Here is a 14,107-nt window from a genome sequence, read left to right as displayed (position 1 = left end):
ACCCCTTCCATGTCAAGGCCTCCCTCCCACTGAATCCTGCTCGCTCTGCCAGGCCTTTACTCAGGAAGACATCAATCTATTAAGGGCTCACCTGATGAGGTCAGGATTACCCACGACAATCCTCCTGTTATAGTTCAGTTGATATGACCCTTAACTGCACATGCAAAGTCCTTTCACACTAGCACCTGGCTTAGTGTTTGATCCAACAACTCGGAGAATATGAGCAACCTGAGGTTGGTTAGGGCAGCCATCTTGGAATCTACCCCGGACAGCCCGGTTCTTCCTCTTTGTCTAATTGGATCAGAGTCAGAGATCAAAGTTCAAATAAATAGATTGTATGAATCTTAATAATATGCATTCTGTCCCTTAGATACAGATATTCTTCTTAAATCTTAATACCAATTGATGATGTTTAACATCTCGAGGTTAATGTAGAGCCAGTAGAAAGTAAAGTGGGATAGTTCGTCCTGCTCTTTGGACCCTGTAGCAGTTATGTGCAGCTGCATCACAAGTTACCCGAGACTCAGCAGCTCAGAACAACACATGTTCAGTGTCTCCCACAGATACCCAGGGTCAGGAATCCAGGAGAGGGTCACCTGGGCGCTGCTGGCTCAGGGCCTCTCACAAGGTCGCAGTCAAGTTGTCAGCCAGGACTGCACCATCTGATGTCCTGAGGGGGGTTGGGGGTCCACAGGAAACAAGGCTGCCTCACGTGGCTGTTGGAAGAAGCCTCCTTTTCCTTCCCAGATTGTCTTAAGAGACCTCGGTTCCTTGTGGACTTTTCCATAAGGTGACTAATGACTAGGTAGCTTCTTCTCCCAGAGCAAGTAACCAGAGAGAGAAAGACAGAGACAGACAGAGAGAAAGAGACAGAGAGAGAGAGAAAGAGATAGAAACCCAGTTGGAAGCTGCCATGTGTTTTACCTCCTGAGACCCTGGGTCACACACCATTACCTCAGCCTTTTCTGCCGGTTAGAAGTGAAACGTTCAGTGCAGCCACACCCAAGAGAAGGACATTCAGATCCACCTCTGGAAGGGAGGATGTCAAGGATTTAGGTACACGGTTGCTTTTGGATTTTGTAAGTCTAATGCTTCTTTCACCCGTTATTTTTATTGAATGCTTCAAACTTCTCTTTGTAAAATAACAATAAGAAGTTTATATAAATTGATCATTTATAATAAATTTAAAGTCTCTCACTATGGTTTTCAATGAGATTTGGTAGAAGAGATTTAGACATCAATAAATTCTAAAAAACACTCTTACTATGTACTAAAAATTTTTAAGCAGTTTTTTTATGTCATTCCATTCAAAAGTGCTATTTCATCAGTGGTTATTCCTTTGTATGATTTCCAGCTTAATTTACATTGAGGAACAATGTCCTTTTTTCATTCTGTCAATGTATTGATTCCACTTACATGCGATGTTAACATGACCCATCAAATCCTTCACAGGATACAATTGCCTGCACACCATATGCAACATTGTATGGGAGAAATCAATAGAGGGCAGTGAGCAAAAGGTCAAATGACCTATGTGTATCACTTTCTGTATCTTCTCTGTAACATGGTTCAGAATAATTGGCTATGGTTTTGTTCTCTTGAAAATAGTTCTTGGGGCGCCTGGGTGGCTTAGTCGGTTAAGCGTCCGACTTTCGCTTAGGTCATGATCTTGCGGTTCGTGGGTTCGAGCCCCGCGTCGGGCTCTGTGCTGACTGCCGGCTCAGAGCCTGGAGCCTGTTTCAGTCTGTGACTCCCTCTCTCTCTGACCCTCCCCTGCTCACACTGTCTCTCTCTCTCTCCTAGAAATAAATAAAAATCTTAAAAAAAAAAAAAAAGAAAATAGTTCTTAAGAAGTATCCTTGGTATGACTTTGGTATTTCATTTTAATTCCTTAAAAAAAACCTGGAATGGTTAACAAACTCCAGTTTGAAAAATGCCAGTTTAAGGAGTTATGATGCACTAAACCCCTGGGCACCTGCGCTGGAACAAGAAACAGAAGGAATGGAGCCCCCTGGACCATCCCCAGTCCCATCCCCCCATGTAACCTCTGTCCTGAGACTCCTGGTTACAATTCCTTTGACTTGTTCTAAAGATATTACAATAAGTGTATATATTCCCTGACCAAATATTGTTGGGACTTTTTCTTTCCCTGTTTTTAAGCTTCCTGTGAGCGAACACATGCCACACATATTCTTCTGTGACTCAAGGTCATGTCTAGTTGACTTATCTCTGATGTGGGAGGTGTAGTTCACTATTTTTACTGATGTAAAGTTTTATATTTTGTGACTCACACTATTTTGGTATTTTCCTATTTGTGTTTTAAGTGATCATTCCAGTTTTTCCTATAAACGTTAGTGCACATGTCTTCTGGGACACACGGGCCAGAGATCCCCCAGAGTAGGATGGCTGGAATGTATGCAGGATGTGCTGTAACCAGACCAGCCCACGTGAACTTGATTTCCAAAGTGCCTGTGCCAGTGTAACCTTTCACCAGACGTGTACATGTGTTTATGTTGCTGTTCTGATTGCTCTGAAAATGAAAACTAAGAGGCAACTCTTTGCCCTGAAGGGCAGGAAATGAGTGTGACCATTACTGCCTGGTTGCAGGACCGCCCAGTTTGACCCTGTTAATAACTTGTTTTCCTTTACTTGTATTCCATGTACTTTGTTATTGCAGCCTCTAAGCTCAGATATGCTTCCTTTCTGCATCACCATTAGTATTATTTTATTCGTTTGGAATCTTTTATTGTATATGTTTAGAATCATCCATAATAAAGATAGAAGAGGGAAAAGAGGATCAGACAGACACAAAGAAAGAAAAAACACAATAGAAAACAAAAGCAAGAAGATGAGAGGAATTGAAAGCAGCGAGTACAGACATTTTCAAAGCACAAGGAGGGTTACCTGGGTGGCTCAGTTGGTTAAAAGTCTGACTTTGGGGCGCCTGGGTGGCTTAGTCGGTTAAGCGTCCGACTTTCGCTTAGGTCATGATCTCGCGGTTCGTGGGTTCGAGCCCCGCATCGGGCTCTGTGCTGACTGCCAGCTCAGAGCCTGGAGCCTGTTTCAGTCTGTGACTCCCTCTCTCTCTGACCCTCCTCTGCTCACGCTCTCTCTCTCTCTCTCCTAGAAATAAATAAAAAATATTTAAAAAAAAAAAAGTCTGACTTTGGCTCAGGTCATGATATCGCAGTTCATGGGTTCGAGCCCTGTGTCAGGCTCTGTACTGACTGCTCAGAGCCTGGAACCTACTTCGGATTCTGTGTCTCATGCTCTCTCCCCCTCCACTGCTCACTCTCTCTCTCTCTCTCTCTGTGTCTGTCTGTCTCTCTCTCAAAATAAAAATAAACATTAAAAATTCAAAGTGCAAGTAAATAAAAGAGTTGTAGAATAAAAGAAGTTTCAGAGGGCTTTATTAGCAACTATTGCCCTGTAACAGATGACCCCCAAAGTTACTACAAAGACAAACGCACTGGAGCAGAGGCTGAAGGGAAGAGCTGGACAAAGAGGAGGAATTTGTAGCTGGAATAAGAGTAGGTGGTTGGTTTACAGCTGGAAATGATTTGTTAGTCCTCTTGGAGGCAGGTGCCAAGACAAGACAGGGTTCATTCACCATAAATTTATCAGAGAAAGTACCTGTCAGAGCATAGGAGAAGGAGACAGAAAATGCTGGAAGAGCTGGCACACCGAGATGCCAGTCCCACCCCACGTTAAGGTCCGCAGGAGAAAGGTGTGCTGCGCTATCACAGACCAGCGGGTAACCTGAGTGAAGGTGAGCAAGGCCCGAGAGTCCCCAGCTAGTCAGCCGTCAGAGAGCCCCATGCCACCCAGACACCAGCCTGCCTTCCTGTCCCTGCTGTGACCTGTTACTGTGTGGACCCAGCCCATGGGAAGCAGGGCCTCTGCACAAATACTGCCAGGGATTACAGAGCACGGGTGTGGAGGCCCTTGTGACTTACCTGGGAGTGTGACCAAACCTTCCTACTTGAGGGGTCTGGGCCCTTGGAAATGAAGACCTTTTCAGGCTGGGTTCCTGCCCTTGTCCTTTCATAGATAGTTACAATGGGGCGAGGGAGAACCAGGAGGCACCCAAGTCTTTCACCGCAGTTCCCCCTGAAATTCCTCTTATCCAAGTTCTGTGAGGGGAGCCCCACCCCCTCCTAGGGATCAGGATAGATTACTTCTGCCTGGAGACGAGCAGATTCCTCCCCTGGGCACACGGAGTCCAAACGCCCTGGTGGCAGCCATAATGTGTGTGAAGTTCAATTGATCCTCACTCCTGGACCTCCAACCTGCCATGTAAAGAATTGCAGAGAAAAGAAGCATGATGTCTCCAGTGGGTGATTGGAAGCAATGGTATGTGGATTGATACCTGCTTCTACCCCTTGGTTCCTAGACTCACATACTCTTCTTGAGACCACAGCACCATATAAAGATGTCTCATTCATTAAATACATTACCTTCTGGAAAATGGCACCCATCCCTTCAGAGTATTTCCCCCAAAGCTGACAGCTTGTGCCTTAGAAGGGTCATCTAGCATTCTGTGTGGCCGACCAGATCTGGACCATCTGAAATGTGACGTGACAGGTGGATCCCATGGTCATGGCATTTCCTGTACCTCCTTCACTGTGAAGGAAGGCCCCCAGCCACATACTGTGCTAAGAGAAATTCTGAGCCCATGGATCAGGCATTTTGATGGCCCCTAGATAGTGGCACTAGCTTTGTGGGCAGGAAACAAGAGCACACACTTGTGTGTGGCATAGGTGTCTGTCCCTGTGAGGCTGAGTCTCCGGCCCTTCCAAGATGGAAGAGGCTCAATGCAGTCAACTTGTCACTTCATGGACAGTTGATAACCTCAGGAGATGGTGCTGGAGCAGGGCCCAGTGTTGGCCTCTGTTTCTGACAAGTTGGACATTCAGAGATAGCAGTAGACTAAATGGGAATCTTTGCTACAGGATCCATACGTGGCTTTATCTGCCATATGATCACTCCATTCATGCGCCCATTCCACCAGTCCTGGGCTGACCAGTGATAAAGCTTTCAAGGGTCAAGTTGTCTGCTTAGTGTTGAGTTCATCTTTGGGAGTGGATGTTTGCTGGTTAGTGATTCAGGCTTCAGAGCCAAGAGACCATTTCCATTTAGGATGGACTGCTGTGGACCTGGCTAATTGCTGACTTAGTGTGTTATATAGGACCTAGCACATATGGTCAATTTTAAAAAGTTTATTTATTTATTTTGAGCAGGGGTGGAGACAGAGAATGAGCAGGGTAGGGGTACAGAGAGAGGGAGAATCCCAAGGAGTCTCCATGCTCAGCACTGAGCCCGATATCTCACGAATTGTGAGATCATGCCCTGGGCCGAAAACTAGAGTCGGACACTTCACAGACAGAGCTACCAGCCGCCCCTCATTTGGTCATTTTTAATCATGTGCCTGTTCGGTATCCCATGGACAAGCATTCTGTTTTCTCAGGGTCCTGAAACACACCACACGTAAATTGTGAAAGGGAATCTACTACTCTTTGTGGGTGGCGTGGCCTTACTACAATACCTGAGATGCCAGAATGTGATTCTCCTCCTAGCATTTTCCTTAGCTCCACACCAAATTCTTTCCCACCATTGACATTTCTACCTTTAAGAGGTCTGATAGATGGTATCTGAGTGTAGCATGGCCTGGATCTTTCTGTCCTTGTCCCACTCAAAGCTAGCATCCTTCTAGGCCATCCAGAGGTGAGCCAAACATACACCTAGGTGTGAAATGTGTGCTGGGGTTCTACCATGTGTCCCTGGGGCCATGTCCTTCCTTCTGTGCAGTGAGAGGCTCCAATTTCTTCTCCTGCTCACCAGAGCTTGTTAATTTTGTTATTTTTATTTTTAAAATACTAGTGATTCTAGTGGGTGTGAAGTGGTATCCAGGACCCTCATTTGTCCCCTTATATGAGTGCTGGAAGAAAACACTTCTTCTCCTAAGAATTGCTATATCACTGTGGTTTTGATTTGTATTTCCTTAGTGATATTGATGTTGCATATCTTCTCATATGCTTTTTGGCCATTGTAGTTATCTTCTTTGGAGAAATATCTGTTCAAGTCCTTGGACCACTTTTTAATCAGGGTGTTTGCCTTTTTTCATCTCAGGAGTTGTCTAATGTGTTCTGAATACTAATCCCTCATCAGATTTGTAATTTCGAAATATTTTCTCCCATTCTATGGATCGTATTCTTACTCTGTTGATACTGTCCTTTGATGCACAAAGGGATTAAATTTTCAGGAAGACCAGTTTGTCTGTTTTTTCTTTTGTTGCCTGTGCCTTTCAGGTCACCTTCAAGAAATCATTGCAAATCTAATGTTGTGAAGATTTGCCCTATGCTTTTCATCTAAGATTTTTAGCTTTGTCATATGATGAATTCTTTAATCCATTTTGAGGTTATTTTGAATGTGGTATTAGGAATGGGTCAACTTTATTCTTTTGTATGTGGATACCCAGTTTTCCCCTATATCATTGGTGAAAATGACTGTCCTTTCCCAAGGAATGGTTTTGACACCCTTATCAATAATCATTTGACCATATATCCAAATTATTTTCTGGACTCTGTTAATCCATAAGTTTGTATATCTGTTTTTATGCCAGTACCAAACTGTTTTGATTAATGTCACTTTATAGTAAGTTTCAAAATTATGAAATTGAAAATTAGGCCTTCAAATTTGTTCTTTTTCATGACTGTTTTGCCTTTTGGTGTCCCTGAATAAAATTCCATATGATTTTTCTATTTCTGCAAAATGTATCTTGGGATTCTGATAAGGATTGCGTTGAAACTTTTGATTGTTACGGGTATTATTAGCAGCTTAATAATAGTAAGTCTTTCCATCCAGAAAAGTCTTTCCATTTCTTAATGTCCTCACTGATTTCTTTCAGCAATCTTCTTAGTTTTCCTTGTGCAAGTTTTTGCCTCCTTGGTGAAACCAGTTTTCCACATATTTTACTTTTATTCATGCTACTGTAAATAGAATTGTTTTCTTAATGTTTTTTTGAACTGTTCATTGTGGGTATAGAAAAATACAAATGATTTTTTCATGTGATTTTGTATCCTGAAACTTTCCTGAATCGCTTATTTTTTTTTTAGTTGGATAAACTGATACATTTTTTTTTTTAAGTTTGTGTTCAGTACTATTATTATTTTTTTGTGTGTGGTTACTATTAGTTGGTTTATTTTTTTATTTTTTATTTTTTTTTTACAAATAGTTTATTGTCAAATTAGTTTCCACATAACACTCAGTGCTCATCCCCACAAGTGTCCTCCTCCATGCCCATCCCCCCCTCCCCCCACATCCATCAGTCCTCAGTTTTTGTCAGCATTCAAGAGTCTCTCATGGTTTGCCTCTCTCCCTTTCCCCCACCATTTCCGCCCTTCTTCTCCCCCTTGTTCCTCCATCAAGTTCCTCCTAATCCTCCTATACGTGCAAACATATGATATTTGTCCTTCTGTGCCTGACTTATTTCGCTCAGCATAACACCCTCAAGGTCCATCCACGTTGCTACACATGGCCAGATTTCATTGTTTCTCATTGCCATGTAGTATTCCATGGTATAGATAAACCACATCTTCTTGATCCATTCATCTGTTGATGGACACTTAGGCTCTTTCCATGTTTTAGCTATTGTGGAGAGTGCTGCTATGAACTCCTGAATCCGCTTATTAAAGTTAACAGATTTTTGTGGATTTTTTTTTTTTGTTTCTACATAGAACATTATGTAATGAAACAGGGATAGATTTACTCCTTTCGTTCTAATCTGGATGCCTTTTATATCTTTTTCTTGCCTAGTTGCTCTGGCTATAACTTCCAATATCATGGTGACTAGAAAGGGTGAGAGCAGGCATCCTTGCTTTGTTCCTGATCTTAAGGGAAAATCTCTTAGGCTTTCAACATTGATATTAACTGTGAAGTATTTATAATTGGATTTTATTATGTTGGCATAGTTTCCTTTTATTCCTTATTGGATAAGCACTTTTATAATGAATGGGTATTCATTTTTAAATTTTTTCTGCATTAATTGGGATGATCATGTTTTTTTTAAAACTTAATTTTGTTAATGTGATGTATTACTTGATTGATGTTGATACATCCTTGAATTCCAGGAGTAACCACTTGGTCATGATCTATAATCTTTTAATATGCTCTTGAACTCAATTTCTAGTATTTTGTTGAATTTTGGACCAATATTCATCAAGGATATTAATCTGTAGCTTTCTTCTCTTGTAGTATCTTTGTCTGGCTTTGGTACCAGGACCATGCTAACTTTATAGAATGAGTTAAGAAGAGTTTCCCCTTTCTTCAATTTTTTTGGGAAGAGTTTGAAAAGGATTGGTGTTAGTTCTGTGTTTGGTAAAGTTCACCAGTAAAGACACGAGGTCTAAAGTTTTCTTAGTCCGTTATTTGATTACCAATTTAATACCCTTTCTTGTTGTAGGTCTATTCAGATGTTCTATTTTCTTATAATTGTGTGTTGGTAGGTTTTAGTTTCAGGGGATCCATCCATTTCACCTGGGCTTTCGATTTTGTCAGCAAACAGTTTTTTTATAGTGCTCTTATAATCCTTTTTATTTCTGTAGAATAAGTAATAATATCTACACTTCCTGATTTTATTATTATTATTATTTTAATTTTAGTTTTTTAATGTTTAGAGAGAGAGAGAGAGAGAGAGAGAGAGAAAGAGAGAGATATCGAGCAAGAGGCAGAGAGAGAGGGAGACCGAGAATCCAAAGCAGGCTCCAGGCTCTGAGCACAGAGTCCAATTAGGAGCCTGAACTCAGGAACCATGAGATCATGACCTGAGCTGAAGATGGATGCTTACCCTACTGAACCACCTAGGTGCCCTTCCTTTCTGATTTTAGTAGTGCATTTTCTCTCTTTATGTTTTTAGTCAATCTAAGTAAAGTTTTGTCAATGTTACTGATCTTTGCGAAGAACCAGTTTTTGGCTTCATTGATTTTCTTGATTGCTTTTCTATTCCCTGTTTTATTTACCCCTGATATAATATGGATTCTTAACTTTCTTCTGCTTGCCTTGAGTTTATTTGTCGTTCTTTTATTAGCTCTTAAGTTGTAGAGTTTGGTTGTTGACTTGAGATCTTTTTTAATATAAACATTTGCAGCTATAAATGTCCCCATTAACATTATTTAACCTGTATTCTATAAGTTTGGATATACTGAGCTTTGTTTCAGGTGTCTCTAAATATTTTCTAATTATTTTTTGGTGGTGTACTTCTTGTATTACTGTTAAATTGAAACATCTGAACCAAAGTATTCACCGTACTTATTATACTTTAAAGAGAATCGTGCACTATAGTCTTAGACATAACCACAGAACAAGCAGAACAAAAGGCTTTAAAATGTATCCACAGTGTGTATTATTTCAATATCCATCCATTTACAAGTTAGACTGTTCTTTTTCTTTTTGTAGTTCTTAAAGCTATTTATTTATTTATAGCGCTTGTGGGTGAGTGGGAAGATGGGCAGAGGGAGAGAGAGAATCTTAAGTAGACTCCACGCTCATCATGGAGCCCTAAGCAGGGGTTGATCTCATGACCAGGAGTTCATTACCTGAGCTGAAATCAGAAGTCAGACGCTTAACCAACTGAGCCACCCAGGCACCCTTCTTTTTCTTATTGTTTCATTGTTTATTTCAGGCAGGATTCATTTAAAAAAAAAAAAGCAAGTTAATTTTTGTTTGCATGGCTTCATACAAATGTTATGAATTAAATATTCTCCTATCTCCTGCAACCAGGAAGGAATCCATGACATTCTCAGCTGGTAATCTAAACCAATAGGTCCTACTAAAAATAGCCAACATTTCAACAACCAAATACCAGCCTATTTGTGGTCTTAAAGAACATCTAATGGACTCTCAGTTATTCTTATAATGAAGAGTACTGCAATTCTGTGAGATTCATCAAAATTTAAGAGCATTGCATACAGAATCATTCTTGAAGCTCTAAATGCCATTTACATGACAAAAGTGAGAATTTTAAGTGGTTCCTTCACAGGATCCAACTTACAAATCATAACTAGTTTAAATTCAGTACTATCATAACTTCTCGTTTACAAGGTAACTCGTTGGTAAATTAATACATGACAAGAAAAATTAATACATAACATTCTTTTCTTTTTTTTTTTAAATTTTTTTTAATGTTTTATTTATTTCTAGGAGAGAGAGAGAGAGGGAGCGTGAGCAGGGGAGGGTCAGAGAGAGAGGGAGCCACAGACTGAAACAGGCTCCAGGCTCTGAGCTGGCAGTCAGCACAGAGCCCGACGCGGGGCTCGAACCCACGAACCGCGAGATCATGACCTAAGCGAAAGCCGGACGCTTAACCGACTAAGCCACCCAGGCGCCCCCATAACATTATTTTCTAAAGGAGACAATGTATGATAACCAGGGAATACAGAAAACTGAATGTATTTTACAATATGATAATCATTTAAACCTTTATCCGTATACAACAGGGTTTAGGTCATCTCTAGTGAACTTGCACATTTTCAACAGTTTATTCTACTGTGAGTTCTTGAATTGTTTTAGATGTACAGCTGTTTATTGAAAAATATTACACTGCATATCTAGATAAGACTTAGTACATTGAAATGTTTTAAAAATATTTTTTATGTTTATTTATTTTGAGAGAGAGAGGGAGAGAGAGAGAGAGCAGGGGAGGGGCAGAGAGAGAGGGAGAGGGAGAATCCCAAGCAGGCTCTGTACTGTCAGCATAGAGCCTGCTGTGGGACTTGAATTCACAAATCTTGAGTTCATGACTTAAGTTGAAGCCAAGTGTTGAACGATTAACTGACTGAGCCACCCATGTGCCCTGAGATGGTTTAAAAATATTTATAAATTTGTTTTTGATATGCAAAAGCAGTTGGCAATAATTTTACAGCATTTGATTTTATAGAATTAAAATTTCACACAATACTCATTTTGATGTTTAAAAAAATTCACAGAAAAAATACAAATGACGCAGCCTGATTGTATGGTACTGTTATTTCCAGTTTCTAGTTCTGGTCATTCAAACCTTCATTAACAATTCATTACCTATACATTTATAAAGGCAGCTCACATGATTTGCCAAGAAAACCTTTAGACTTTATGTTATTTACCAACGAATTCAGTACAACAACAAAAGACAACCCAGTGTGCAAATTTACAGACTAACTTACAAACTGATCATTTTCTGTGAACCAAACTGTTTCAGCATTTCAAGGTATTGTCCCTAAAGTACCATATCACTGTGACCCTCCCCTTCTACCCACAGAGGCTCCATGGTCTTTGACAAGGCTCAAACAATGTGAGGCCATGTGAAAAGTCACCAACTTCATCTTCAGTCTCGTGAATTATTAATACTGGAGAGGTTATCATAGAGACTTTGTCAATATTTGGGAATGCATCCAAACAGTAGGTCTTCATGGTATCAGGAAAAGTGACAGTCATTCCCGAGGTCAAAGGAGAATGGAGAATAAGGGCAGCACTCTTACACCAAGCAGGAAGATCCAGAGATAGTACTGTCCCTCTCCAATGTGGCCACATAGAACCACATTTTCAGAGCATTATCCATATCTTGTCCTACGAGCAAGGCAAGCAGCTTCATAGAGGTTCTCTGATGGTTTCCCAGAACTTGTGCCATCCCACAATAATCCTATGAGAACATATGACAATTACTCCATGATCCCAGTCCTATGTAAAGCTGCTCATATGCCCAAGATCAACATCACTTCCATGTGAGGAGAGTAAAGTGTACAACACACAAGCACAAACATGCAGACAATTCAGTTGCCTTTACTGGCTCTAGTCATGAAACACTAATAGCATCTCTATGTCTGAAGGAGTGCTGCCAGTCTGCTGCTTGTGATGAGTGTGAAGTCCAGAGGCTCTCACATTCATCACACGTTAGCATGTAAGTTGGATCATGTAGCAAAAATGCTAATTTTGAATCCATTTTCCTGGGGAAGGCAGATAGCAGAGGAGGTCACATAGTTCACTAAAGGAGAGATTATGCTTCTGCAACTGAGGTGTCACGAGGAAATGGCCCGGAGGGAGAGTCTGCCCATGCACAGTCATCCACAAGGTGCGACCCACGCTGCAGCCACTGCCACCAACCCTCTTCTGGCACAGCAGACACCTCCCAGACACAGCCAGGTCTTTCTTTACCCTACTCTCCTTTCTCTGCTCCTCCTCAGCCTCCACTGCGGGGCCAGCTCTCATGGTGGGAGGAAGGAGGACAAGGAACCCAGGGGGGGGCAGAACCCTCACTAAGGCAGGAGTTGGTTACTGTTTTAAATATTTTTAAATGGTTCATTTGTAATTTATTTTGGCCCATTGGGTAAGAGTGTGTTTAATTTCCTCCAATTTGTATATTTTCCAATTTTCCTTTGGTTTTGATTTCTAACTGCATCCCATTGTAATTGGAAAAGATAGTTTGTGTGATATCTCCTTTCCAATTCTGTTGAGTCTTAACTTGTGGTCTAACATACGGTGTATCATGGACAATGTCCCATGTGCGCTGGAGAAGAACCTGTGTTCTGTTATTTGTGGGTAGAGTGCTATGTACATGTGTGTCAGATCTAGCTGGTTTCTTATGTTGCTCTAGCCCTGTGCTTCCTTACGTTTCTTCTGCTGGGGGCTCTATCCAGCTTTGAGAATGGGAGAGTGGATTCTCCACCTACTATTGCAGGTCTCTACTTCTCCCTTTCCTTCTATCAAGTTGTGGCTCATAGATTTTGTTGATCTGGCATTCATGCCACAAGTTGACAATTGTCAGGTCTTTGTGCCCTATTGAGACTTTTATTAATATTGGCCTCTTATCAGTAGAAAATACTCCAGTTCTCTCTTGGTTACTGTGTGCAGGGGATTCCTTTTCCTTTTCACTGTCAAACTGTTTGTGGTTTTGGATAAAGTGAGTCTCTTTTCAACAACATAGAGTTAGATCATTTTTCTGTCACTATTCTGCCAGCCTCTAGCTTTGATTGGAGTATTTAATTCATTTACATTAAAAGTAATTGCTGATAAGAAGGGACATGTCTGTGTAATTTGTCCATTTTCTATATGCCTTAGAATTATGTTGTCCCTCATTTAAAATTTTTGTCACTTGGGGCGCCTGGGTGGCTTAGTCGGTTAAGCGTCCGACTTTCGCTTAGGTCATGATCTCGCGGTTCGTGGGTTCGAGTCCCGCGTCGGGCTCTGTGCTGACTGCCAGCTCGGAGCCTGGAGCCTGTTTCGGTCTGTGACTCCCTCTCTCTCTGACCCTCCTCTGCTCACGCTGTCTCTCTCTCTCTCTCTCCTAGAAATAAATAAAAAACATTTAAAAAAAATAAAAAATAAAATAAAATTTTTGTCACTTTAGTTTCTGTTTAATTTTTTAATAAAAAGGCTTAATACGCTCTCATTTCCTTTTGCATATATTACTCTATAGACATTATCTTTGTGTTTGCCATGGGGATCACATTACACATCCTAAAAGTATAGCCCTCTAATGTGTATTTCTACTAGTTTATCTTCAATAACAGACCAGTCTCATTTTATTTTATTTTAGTTTTTAATAGTTTATTGTCAAGTTGGTTTCCATATAACACCCAGTGCTCATCCCCACAAGTGCCCTCCTCCATGCCCATCTCCATCTTCCCCTCACCCCCACACCCATCAGCCCTCGGTTTGTTCTCAGCATTCAAGAGTCTCTCATGGTTTGCCTCCCTCCCTCTCCTCTACTATTTTCCCCCTTCTTCTTCCCCACGGTCCTCCGTTAGTTTCCTTCTAATCCTCCCATACGTGCAAACATATGGTATCTGTCCTTCTCTGCCTGGACAAGTCTCATTTTATATACCTCCATCCCATCCCTTTGCAGTGATTGATGTCAGAAAATTGCATTTTTATACAATGTCCCAAAACATAAACTAATAATTGTTTTCATGTATTTGTCTGTTAAAGGAAGTCAGAACCAAAAAGTGGAATTACAAGTCAAAGTTATGATAATAGTGGCTTTTAAGGGTTTTTTGAAAAAATGTATCAGTCATTTAAATCATGTAGAAAACAAACACTGGAGTTACAAACCAAAGTCACACTAATACTACATTTA

General features: G+C 40.9%; 1 pseudogene; it reads right to left on the bottom strand.

Moving 5' to 3' along the window:
- Nucleotides 1–11,194: 11,194 nt before the first annotated feature.
- LOC144228945 (alpha/beta hydrolase domain-containing protein 17B pseudogene) lies at nucleotides 11,195–11,831 on the bottom strand (annotated as a pseudogene).
- Between the last annotated feature and the right edge of the window lie 2,276 nt (nucleotides 11,832–14,107).

Source organism: Crocuta crocuta, unplaced genomic scaffold, assembly GCF_008692635.1.
Source record: "Crocuta crocuta isolate KB4526 unplaced genomic scaffold, BGI_CrCroc_1.0 scaffold762, whole genome shotgun sequence".
NCBI lineage: Eukaryota > Metazoa > Chordata > Mammalia > Carnivora > Hyaenidae > Crocuta > Crocuta crocuta.
Note: the sequence above shows the minus strand (reverse complement) of the source record. Positions and strands in the feature narration are given on the sequence as shown.